Here is a 10,989-nt window from a genome sequence, read left to right on the forward strand (position 1 = left end):
ACGTTAAAATGTGGCATACTGCCAGCAATTGCCTACATGGGCACAATGGCGCCAGCGCAGCCGTCAGCATATGGCTGTGGCTGAACTGGCAGTGTCCAGGCCGTAACTGGGACAAAACGACCTCCTCCCGCAGAGAAGGGCGTGAAGACATCGCCCAAGCCGTGGGGAGATGTTTCAAGGCCCGAAGCTTGTTTTCAGTAAGTTTAGACCAATTGGCATGCCACAGCAATAAAATGCACTGACAAATGACCCTGCCAAAATCAGATGAAGGCACACAACAAGAAGATGTCCAAGGCTGGAGGACCGCAGCCTTGGCCACGGCATCTGCAGCTTCGTTCCCAGGGATACCGACATGGCCAGGAACCCACATAAAGGTAACCAAAGAACTGTCGTCCGCCAGCTGCTGAATAGAGCGTTGGATCCGGCGCACGAATGGGTGAACCGGATATGGATCACTGAGGCTCTGGATGGCACTCACGGAATCAGAGCAGATGACATACGCAGAACGTTGGTGGCGGCGGATGTAAAGAACAGCCTGACAGAAGGCAAATAGCTCAGCTGTGAAGACCGAACAATGGCCATGGAGCCGGTATTTGAAACTGTGTGCCCCGACAATAAAACAACACCTGACACCGTCATTGGTCTTAGAGCCATCTGTATAAATGAAGATTGTATTAATGAACTTCAAACGAAATTCGACAAACCATGAGCGGTATACTGAAGCTGGGGTAACCTCCTTTGGGAGCGAGCTGAGATCAAGATGAACGCGAACCTAAACCTGGAGCCAAGGTGGCGTTTGGCTCTCGCCCACTCTAAAGGTTGCAGGGAGTGGAAAATCAAATTGCTGAAGGAGGCGACGAAAGCAAACTCCAGGGGGTAGCAGGGCAGATACATAAAACCCATATTGACAGTCGAGAGAGTCGTCAGAAAAGGAACGATAAGACGGGTGGTCGGGCATTGATAATAGCCGACGGGCATACCGACAAAGCAGTATATTGCACTGGAATGCTGCTCAATATGTCCTCCATGCACATACATGAAGCCGATGTGACCATCAGCCATTAAGCTGTTGGTGTAAACCACTTCGTGACCTCAGTATATGTCAAACAGCAAGAGGAAGTGGCAGCAGAGAGCCGTAGGGTTAACTGAGTCCTTAGGACCATGTGAAAGGTCCAGGAAAAACCACAACCTGGGTGTACACCATGGAGGTGGATATGAATGCACCTCAAGTATAGGTGGTAAAAGTAAGGACTCCAGTTCGGAAAGAAGGGATTAAACATGAACTGCTACTGGAAACCCTGACCAGGGCCGCTGATGCTGGAGATGAACCGCCGTGAGTGGGAAAAGGAGACGGTGATTTGGATGCGCAGGAGAACTATGAGCATGTGGTGCAACATAACTGGCCAGCAGTTGTGCACGCCTAGCCTGCAATGGAGGGCCTCTGGCCTCCACAAGGATGCTGGTCATTGGACTCGTCATAAAAGCTCCTCTCACTAGGCAAATGCCACTATGGTGCACTGGATCGAGTAAAAGCAACATTGAGGGCGCCACCAAACCATAAAACAGATTCCCATAGTGAAGGCAGGATTGAACAAGGGCTCTGTAGAGCTGCAGCAGTGTTGAGTGATCTGCACCCTAGTTGGTGTTGCTCAGGCAGTGGCGAGCACTGAGGTACTGCCAGCACTTCCACTTAAGCTGACAAAGGTGAGGTAGCCAAGTCAATCCAACGTTGAACACCAGTCCTAAGAATTGATATGTCTCCATTACAGTGAGTGGATCATCATTAAGGTAAAGTTCTGGTTCCGGATGTACGGTACGCCGCCGACAGAACTTTGTGACCGAAAACTGGACACCATGGGACAGAGCCCATGACTGTGCCTTGTGGACGGCTCCCTGTAGGAGTCGCTCAGCAATACCAGTACTGGTGGAGCAGTATGAAACACACAAGTCTATATGTAGGTGAGACGGACGGCCCTACAGCTGCTGCAAGACCATTTAATGGCCCCTAAAAATAGAGATACACTCAATGCAGAGCCCTGCAGGACCCAATTTTCCTGGATATGGGGGGAACTATGGGAGGCACCAACTTGGACATGGAAACGACGAAGTGACAGGAAATTTTGGATAAAAATCGGGAGTGGACCTCGGAAACCCCACTCGTATAATGTAGCAAGAATACGATGTTCCCAGCTCATGTTATACACTTTTCGTAAATCAAAAAAAGACGGAAACCAGGTGTTGGGATCTGGAAAAGGTTGTTTGGATGGCTGACTCAAGGAACACAAGATTATCAATGGTAGAGCAACTCTGGCGGAAGCTAACTTGACATGCAGCCAGCAGGCCACTTGACTCCAGGACCCAACCCAACCGTCGACACACCATACATTCCAGCAGCTTACAAAGAACGTTGGTGAGGCTGATAGCTATCCCCATCAAGTGGGTTTTACCGGGTTTGAGCACCAGAATGATGGTGCCCACCCACCACTGCGATGGAAAGACACCATCGCACCAGAGCCAGTTGAAGATGATGAGGATGTGTAGTTTGTAGTCAGATGAGAGATGTTTAATCATCTGGCTGTGGATCCGATATGGCCTAGGAGCTGTGTCGGGGCAACGTGCAAGGGTCTTCTCCCACTCTGTAAATGGAGTGTTATAAGATTCACTGTACACTGTAGCATGTAGTGAACGAGATAACTTTCCGTTACAGCCACCATTTGAGAGTATGAAAGGCTGGAGGAGGGGTGGGGGGGAGTTATTCTCCCACACAGAGGCTTGAGCATAGTGCTCAGCAAAGTGCTCGGCAACACGTTTGCATTGGTAGATAACACGCCATTTATCGTAGCACCAGGAACACCTGTTGGGGTCTAGCACCTGAAAACACTTTTGATCTTTCTCCTAACTTGGGAAGGTTATATATGCCACCCAATGGTTGAGACGTATCTCTCCCAACACTCCTGCTTCCGTTGTTTGATAAGTTGGCAAACACAAGCACGGAGCCGTTTAAAGGCTGTGAGGTGCTCCAGGGAAGGGTGCCGCTTATGCCACTGCACAGCTCGCCAATGCTCCTTAATTGCTTCAGCAACTTCCAGCGACCACCAAGGGACTACCTTACACCGGGGGCACCCTGAAGAGCGAGGGATCACGTTTTCTGCCACAGAAACAATTGTTGTAGTCACCTGCTCAACCATCACATTGATGTTATCGTGAGGTGGAGATTCAATTGTGACAGCAGAGGTGAAAGTTTCCCAGTCTGCCTTGTTTTTTAAAGCCCATCTGGGTAGGCGCCCGTGGGCCTGACGCCGGCGCAGTGACAGGCAGGTGTGGAAGTGGTCACTACCACACAGGTCACCCTGTGCTCTCCAGTGGGTAGATGGGAGATGTCCTGGGCTGTGAATTGATAAATCAATGGCCAAGTAACCCCCCAGCCCCGCTGAGGGTTTTCTTCCATGCCTCAGTGTAAGGCAAGTAACCAGATTTGTATTCCTGTATCTTCTGTTCTTTCTTAATAACTGATCAATCTGGTGAGTGCTGAAGAAGGTGTTCCACGCAGTTGACAAACAGAGGTAGATGTTCATGAGGACTACCTTCATGGAGTGAGTGTCCATATATTTCACATTCTGGTCCCGCCATCCAATGGGATGACTTATATTCTAAGTGTAAGCATCTGAACACATCATAGGCAGTGGGACACACGATTTCATATTGTACCTGTACCCCATGAGTCTAACTTTCTCCTGGACGACATTTCCTTTAAAGCCTAAAATAAAGGTGTCTGTATCTGTATGATTATCTTTCGGCACTTTCTTGAGCATGCATGATAAAATGTGGCTGAAGATCAGTCAGGAGTTCCTCATCTGTGGAATGTAAGAGCTCTCTGGATTTCTTGGACCTTGTTTAAAGTTTTGTGTAGGGTAATGGTCACAGCCATGACACCTAGATGATCACATGCCTGAAAACTGTAGAGTGACACAGACAAAGCTTTAATTAATAACGGACCATTTCAAATTTTTCCCAAAGACTCAACTTCCCCAAATTTGTCATCAATTTTTTCAATAAAAAATAATGGTTTTGTTACGTACCAGGTATTGATTACATGCAAGGTATTGGGTAAAGTATTTCACACCCAGATGTCTGGCTTCTTCCTCTTCCTATGACAGAGCCAGGGAACCAGATCTAAGTACAATCAACATAGAGAAGACCATCCCATGGAAACGTACAGGGGGGGGGGGGGGGGGGGGACAATAATAGAAGGATAGACTAGCAGCATGCAAAGGGAAGTAGCTTTGGAAGGGCTGGGATCTTGTGGTAGTCAAGCATATACTCACAAATGAGAGTGAGCTCCCTGGGGAGAGAGAGGCAGATAGTGGGATGAAAGGGGGACATGGACTGGGAAGTGGTAACTGGTGGCAGCACGTGTGTGGGAAGAAAGGCAGCACATGCACAGGCAACTGAGTGAGTGAGTTGGTGCAGCACACGAGGATAACAACATGGAGACATTGTGCATAGTGGGTTAGTGGAGGCTGAGGTTAGGTAGATTATGGGAGTGAAGGATGTGTTGTAAGAATAACTTCCACAGTTGCAAGGTTCAGAAAGTTGGGCTGGGAGAAGGATTCAGATGGCATGAGCTAACAAGCTGGCATTGAACTAATGGCGTATTGTGCTCAGCAGCATGTTTCAGCACTGGATGGTCAACGCTGTTCTTAACCACAATTTGGTGGCGACAATTCATTCTGATGATTGGTGGTTATGCACACATAAGCAGCCATGAAGAAATTGCAGCAGAACTGGTATATGATGCGCTTGCTTTTACAGGTGGCCCTGCCACTGATGGGATAGGATAAGCTTGTGATAGGAGTAGAATAGGATATGCTGAGTGTATCAGCTCACAGTGATATGAATTCTGCTGCATAGGATTGAGAGTGAGTGTGCAATAGGTATGGACCAGGATGTTGTGTAGATTGGCTGGGTGGGGAGGAGTGTGGGTAGGATGTCCCTCATTTCCAGCCATGCTGATAAGTAATCAAATCCCTGGAAAAGGACATGGTTCAGTTGCTCCAGTATGGTATTACATTGGGTGACTAGGGGGTGCTCCTTTGCAGCTTGTTCTAGGGGGTGGTGGAAGATTTAGGCGTGTGTGAGGATATGGTGTGGTAAATCTGTTTGCGGACTAGGTTAGGGGTTAGCACCTGTCAGTGAAGGCCTTTGTGATTTCTTCAGCATACTGGGCGATGGAATACTCCTCACTGCGTATATGCTGCCTACTCGTGCCCAGGCTATATGAGGACAATTTTCTGGAAGAAGAGATAGCTGTCAATATACAGGTACTGTTGGACATTAGTGCACTTGATATGGACAGAGGTATGGATGGAGCCTTCAATCAGGTGGAGATCAACATTCACAAAGGTGTCATGCTGGGCTATTGAGAACAAGATGAGATAGAAGGTGTTGAGGCTGCAAAGAAATGAGATATGTGTTGTAGGGATGTGTCTTGACCCTGACTACAGATTGTGAAAATATTATCAAAGAACCTGAATTGGACATTGTGTTTGGCATTTTGAGAGGCGAAGAAGGGTCCTTCTAGACTTTAAACAGATTGGCATAGGAGGTTGCAACATAAGTACATGTTGCTGTGCCATGAGGACAACAGCCTTACACACACACACACACACACACACACACACACACACACACACACACACACACACACACACACACAATCTACTGAATATGGGCTCTAAATTGCTTACATAAGAGCTGCGAGTGCTTGGTCATCTTTGATAATGTGAAACACATATCCTCCTCCGCTATTGTGAAACATCTCTTCTACAGAGCAAGTGCTTGCAGCTCTTAACATCAATTGTAGAGCCCACATTTACTGGACCTCCTTTTTTTTTTCTCTCTCCTCTCTCTACGCTACCTCCTGCCAAAATATGGAAAGCAAAGCACTTGCAGTAAAAGAGAGGTGTTTCACAATGTCAAAGACGAACAAGTGCTCATAGCTCTTAATATACGTATTGTTTATTAGACATTTTTTCCTTGTTTAAGGAACCTATCCTCGAAGTCTATCAAGGAATTTGGTTACATCTTGTATACTTTCTCTCTCAAAGGAAAAGTAACTGTGTGTGAGTACATAACTGATTAGATGCATAAGGAATACGGTTGTGGGTTTGGAATTGGAAAAAGCTTCTGCTAATTGTCTAACTCTTACACTTAAAAGCTCTCGCATAGTGAACCCATCTCAGAAGTCCAACATAATCTCTAATCCCTATGCAAACCCTTAGGTTCATTCCAGAATCTTTCCCCTAACTCCATCTCCCTTCTCACCCCAATGGAACTCACACACCCACCTTCATCATGCTTACCAAACTCTGTAAACCAAACATTTCTTGATGCCCAATTGTAGCTGGTTACAGTGCTTCCACTGAAACAATTTCCACTCTTGTCCACCAATGCCTCCAACCACTTGCTCTTGGCTACCCTCTCATATCAAAGATACAAACCACTTCCTTCACCACTCTCAACCACTTTCACCCCATTACCACCTGGATCCCTGCTCGTAACTGTTGATGCCACCTCCCAATATGTGAACGTACCATATACCCATTGCTTTGCTGCTATCGAACACTACCTCTTTCAATGTCCTTAAGTTTCCTAATCCACAAGTTCATCCATTATACATCTAATCAGTTATATCCTCACAAACACCTACTTTTCATTTAAGGAGCAGATATATAAATAAACCCACAACATAGTCATGGGTGCCCACATGGCATCCTCATAAGCAAATCTGTTCATATATCTTCCAGAGGAAACATTCCAAGCCTCCCAAAACACCACACCCCCCATCTGGCACAAGTTCACAGAAGATATCTTTATGATATGGAGCCAGGGCCACGGCCAAGAAACCCTATCCTCATTCTTCCACAGTCTCAAACCCACCTCTGTGATCCACATAACTCAGTACTCCACAGCCCAACATGCCACCTTCCTGGATGTTGACCTCCACTTCTATGATGATATCATCAATGCCTCTGAGCACATCAAGCCGATTAACCACTAACACTACCAGCATTTTGACAGTTGTCATTGCTTCCACATTAAAAATCACTCCCATACAGCCTGTCTACCCATGGACAGTGAATCTGCGGTGACAAGAATTCCCTTGTCCAGTATGCAGAAGCAACTTAACCCCGTTCTTTGTGAGGACTTTGATTAACCATCTGCATGCTCAGATATGAGGGATTTCCTACCCACACCATTTCTAAAGTGATATTCTGCTGCCTACCCAATCTAAACAAGATTCTGGTCCAAATTTATCCCATTCTCACTCCCAACCCTTTGCCACAGTGTTCGTATCACTGTGGTAGACCCAGGCTACCTGATTCACTCACCTGGCACATCCCATTTTAGTTCTGTCATATACTTATTGTATGCCATCAGCTGCAGGGTCACCAGTAAAAGCACCAGCATAGCATTTTGTTTGTGGTTGACCACCAACCAGCTATCCATCAGAGTGAATAGCCACCACCTAACTGTGAGCAAAAACAGAGTTGACTACCCAGCGACAGAAAAGACTGCTAAGCACAATACACTCTAGTTCGATCAGTACTTCACAACCCTTATCATCTGGGTCCTTCCCCAGCAGCAGCTTTTCACGGGAGTTATCCTAGTACTACATTCTTCACTACTGTCATCCTCCTGGTCCTCAATCTCCACTAAACAACTGTACCCACATCCTCTAAGCAACAGGGTCCCCTTCTTTTGTTCTGGCTCCCTCTCCGTGCACCACCCGAACTAATTGGTTGCTGTGCTCATGTGTATGCTGCCCCTCCCTCTCACATTTCTATCCCACATATCTGCTGCCTCAGTGCAAGCTCCCAGCTACCTTCCCTAACCTCCCTCTGCCGAGAAGGTGGCAATGTTTTCATAATATTTTGCCTCGCAATGGCAGCACAACACATATTCTGTGAGTAGTCATTTTTACTCCAAAATTGTTCATATTCTGATGGATATTTCCTGAGCTATGTTTCCTTGTTTAAGATGATGTACCATATATATCAATGTAAAAGTATGCCTGTATGAACAAATAATAATGCTAATTCCATACTGATGACACTAGATGGCTCCGCATCTTCAATTTTATACATGCAGCATTTTTTGCTAGGGATACAACCTGACTGCAATCTCTAAATGAAACAATTTCTCTGTCAGCATTGATTTGCAGGTAGCAATAGAATTCAGAGTTTAAATTCAAATTTGCAGTTTAGAAAGAATACTGGGTCTATAAGGCAAGGATCACTTATCTTGCTCCAAATAGGGGTCCAATATTCAGGAACACAGATTTTTAAAAACTGCCAGTAACCACTAAAAACTCGGTTTCAGATAAAGCACGGTTTAAATCGAGTATGAAAAGCTATTTTATACACAACTCCTTCTACTCTATAAATGAATATCTTAACAGAGACTGTTAAGCTAGCTTAAGTAAAAATGACCGATTTCAGTTTTGACAGCACTTGGTCACAACAGTCAAGATTAGGTATTTTGTGTATGATAAATGTATTAATAGTGCACAGCAATGTTTCATTCTGACAGCATTTTAATTCTGTAAATATTAGCTGTTCCAGTTTACCACTTTGTATCATCTATTTCGACAATTTCCAGACAAATGATCAGGGTTGCAAGTATTATATTCAAATGTTTTATGTTATACTTTCCGACATGTTCCACACCCATGAGAATCATCTCACTTTTTGGGTCTATGAAACGGAAAATGAATCTAATCTAATCAACACAAAAATGGACTGCTGTAATGTGTGAAACAAGTCAAGACTAGTTGTCAGAGTATCTAAAACATGCTCTATGACAAATGTAGATATTCTAAGGGACCTGACACCGTGAAAAAATTCAAAATATCTGTTGACAGATAATTTAATAAAACTGTCCAAAATATAACTATGTACAACTGGTTGCAATCTTTACAGCCAGTACACCAGATAAGTTTGACAAGGATAATGAGGAAATTGCCAGTGGTCTTATTTAAAGAACCATACTGTGATTTGTCATCATTCCAAAAATTAAAGACGCCATATTCTTTCTACGTGGCAAATGCTGCATATCCTGATGTATTGGTTTGGCCACATTTTACCCACATGAAAACAGGTCGAGTGCACATTCATGCGGTATGTTAAATGTCGAAGAAAACATAATCCAGGAGGAGGCCATGGTAATCATACCCCAGGTTGGTTCAGGCAGTGTCAGGTACATGGTAATGCTGTTCAGGGCAAGATCTGTTCCTAGGAAGACCACAACTCGCAACACTGTTGCCAGATTACAACCAATAATACCAAAACACATGGAGTATATACTGTTAGCAAGTACCAAAAAACACACTGGCAGTCAAATTAGTCAAAGTGATGAAACTCCAGCCAAACACAAGTTTCTCAAAATTATTTTAATAATTTCTCTTCATTGTGCGCTTATCTCTCTATGTTAGTTGAAATTTATTTTGATAAAATAATAAGTAACAATTCAAAAACTATAAGGTGGATACTGGAAAGTAATTAAAGTATTCAACAACATTCATTTTTATTATACTTCATTAGCGCTGCTTAAACGTCTAAAATCACTAGAAGTAAATTACGTAGAATGTTGCATAGACGTACATTCGCTCAGGTCATACAAACTAGTGTTGGGCACACGTAAGGCTCCGCGGCCGTTATCACAGTCAATAAAATTCCTCTGATTTTGGGACCGCGTTCCTAAACCCAGACGACTTTTATTGACTGAAACTATGGTGTTCCTTCATTTCACATTTGTCACTTTCAGACATCTGCTTGGAAATGTCAAGCTTTTCGTATCATTCCTCGCACACCATATTACAACTCTCAACCAGTTATCTCGTATTCGGCAAGCTTTAAGTATGATATTTCATGTTGTATACTGAATTTTTGCGCTTACATATGAACCCCTCCAACAATGTATACATCTACAAATGTAGTAACACCTGCGTGAAACAAGTAATGAAACACTGTGATCATGACTTAATTTCCTGCGATAAATTGTTTTGTATAGAAAACATACCATACCTTATAATTTATCGGTGCATATTTCTATCAACAGCAAGCTTCATGAGCTGGCAATACTTTGACGACAAAAAAATAACAACACAACTACCGCCATCCTACTAATGTCAGCAGACGACGTACGCCTGCGGCAATCCAAAGTACAGGAATCTGTTTATGTAATGATCCTTCAGTTCAAAGATCCTCTCAAAATAGAAAAACAAATATCCGCTCTAACATCAATTCTGTTACACATATCTGCCATTTTACTGAGATCACCTTTCTCGACAAAATTTTGGAACTATATAATATGACAGGCAATGTGGACCACAAAAACGGTATTGCAGTTGTAATTAGTTTGCTTTGTTGTTTGTCATATGGGAAAGAAAATGAGGTGGATGAAGAATTAGTGCAATTAGTGGGAAAAATTCCAAAACTGTAACTTCATGAAACAGTTGGTAAAAAGTCAAATTAACGAAGAGGTGAAGAACAGAAGTTGTACGAGGAAAAAATACCAGAACATATTACTTCTTACAAGGGAACCTACCAATCGCACCACCCTCAGGTTAAGTTATAACTTGGCACAGTGGATAGGCCTTGAAAAACTGAACACAGATCAATCGAGAAAAGAAGTTGTGTGGAACTATGAAAAAAATAAGAAAATATACAAACTGAGTAGTCCATGCGCAAGATAGGCAACATAAAGGAGAACGTAAGCTCAAGAGCGCCGTGGTCCCGTGGTTAGCGTGAGGAGCTGCGAAACAATATTCCCTCAAAATAAAAGTTTAATTTATTTTATTTTATTAATGATTATCACACCCACAAGAAAACCTAAATCGGTCAAGGTAGAAGAATCTTTTTACCTATTCGCCAAGTGTACAAGTTAGGTGGGTCGACAACATATTCCTGTCATGTGACGCACATGCCG

At 43.9% G+C, this 10,989-nt stretch overlaps 1 protein-coding gene across 3 annotated transcripts in view; it reads right to left on the bottom strand.

Annotated features, from left to right (window-relative positions):
• The window catches only part of LOC126335397 (monocyte to macrophage differentiation factor 2), a 159,011-nt gene extending 148,775 nt beyond the window's left edge, over positions 1 to 10,236 (bottom strand). For all 3 annotated transcript variants that reach the window (XM_049998640.1, XM_049998639.1, XM_049998638.1), the window contains exon 1: positions 10,086 to 10,236. The gene's annotated coding sequence lies outside the window, so the exon portion shown is untranslated. The remainder of the gene's footprint in view (positions 1 to 10,085) is intronic.
• Between the last annotated feature and the right edge of the window lie 753 nt (positions 10,237 to 10,989).

This window comes from Schistocerca gregaria, chromosome 2 (assembly GCF_023897955.1).
Source record: "Schistocerca gregaria isolate iqSchGreg1 chromosome 2, iqSchGreg1.2, whole genome shotgun sequence".
NCBI lineage: Eukaryota > Metazoa > Arthropoda > Insecta > Orthoptera > Acrididae > Schistocerca > Schistocerca gregaria.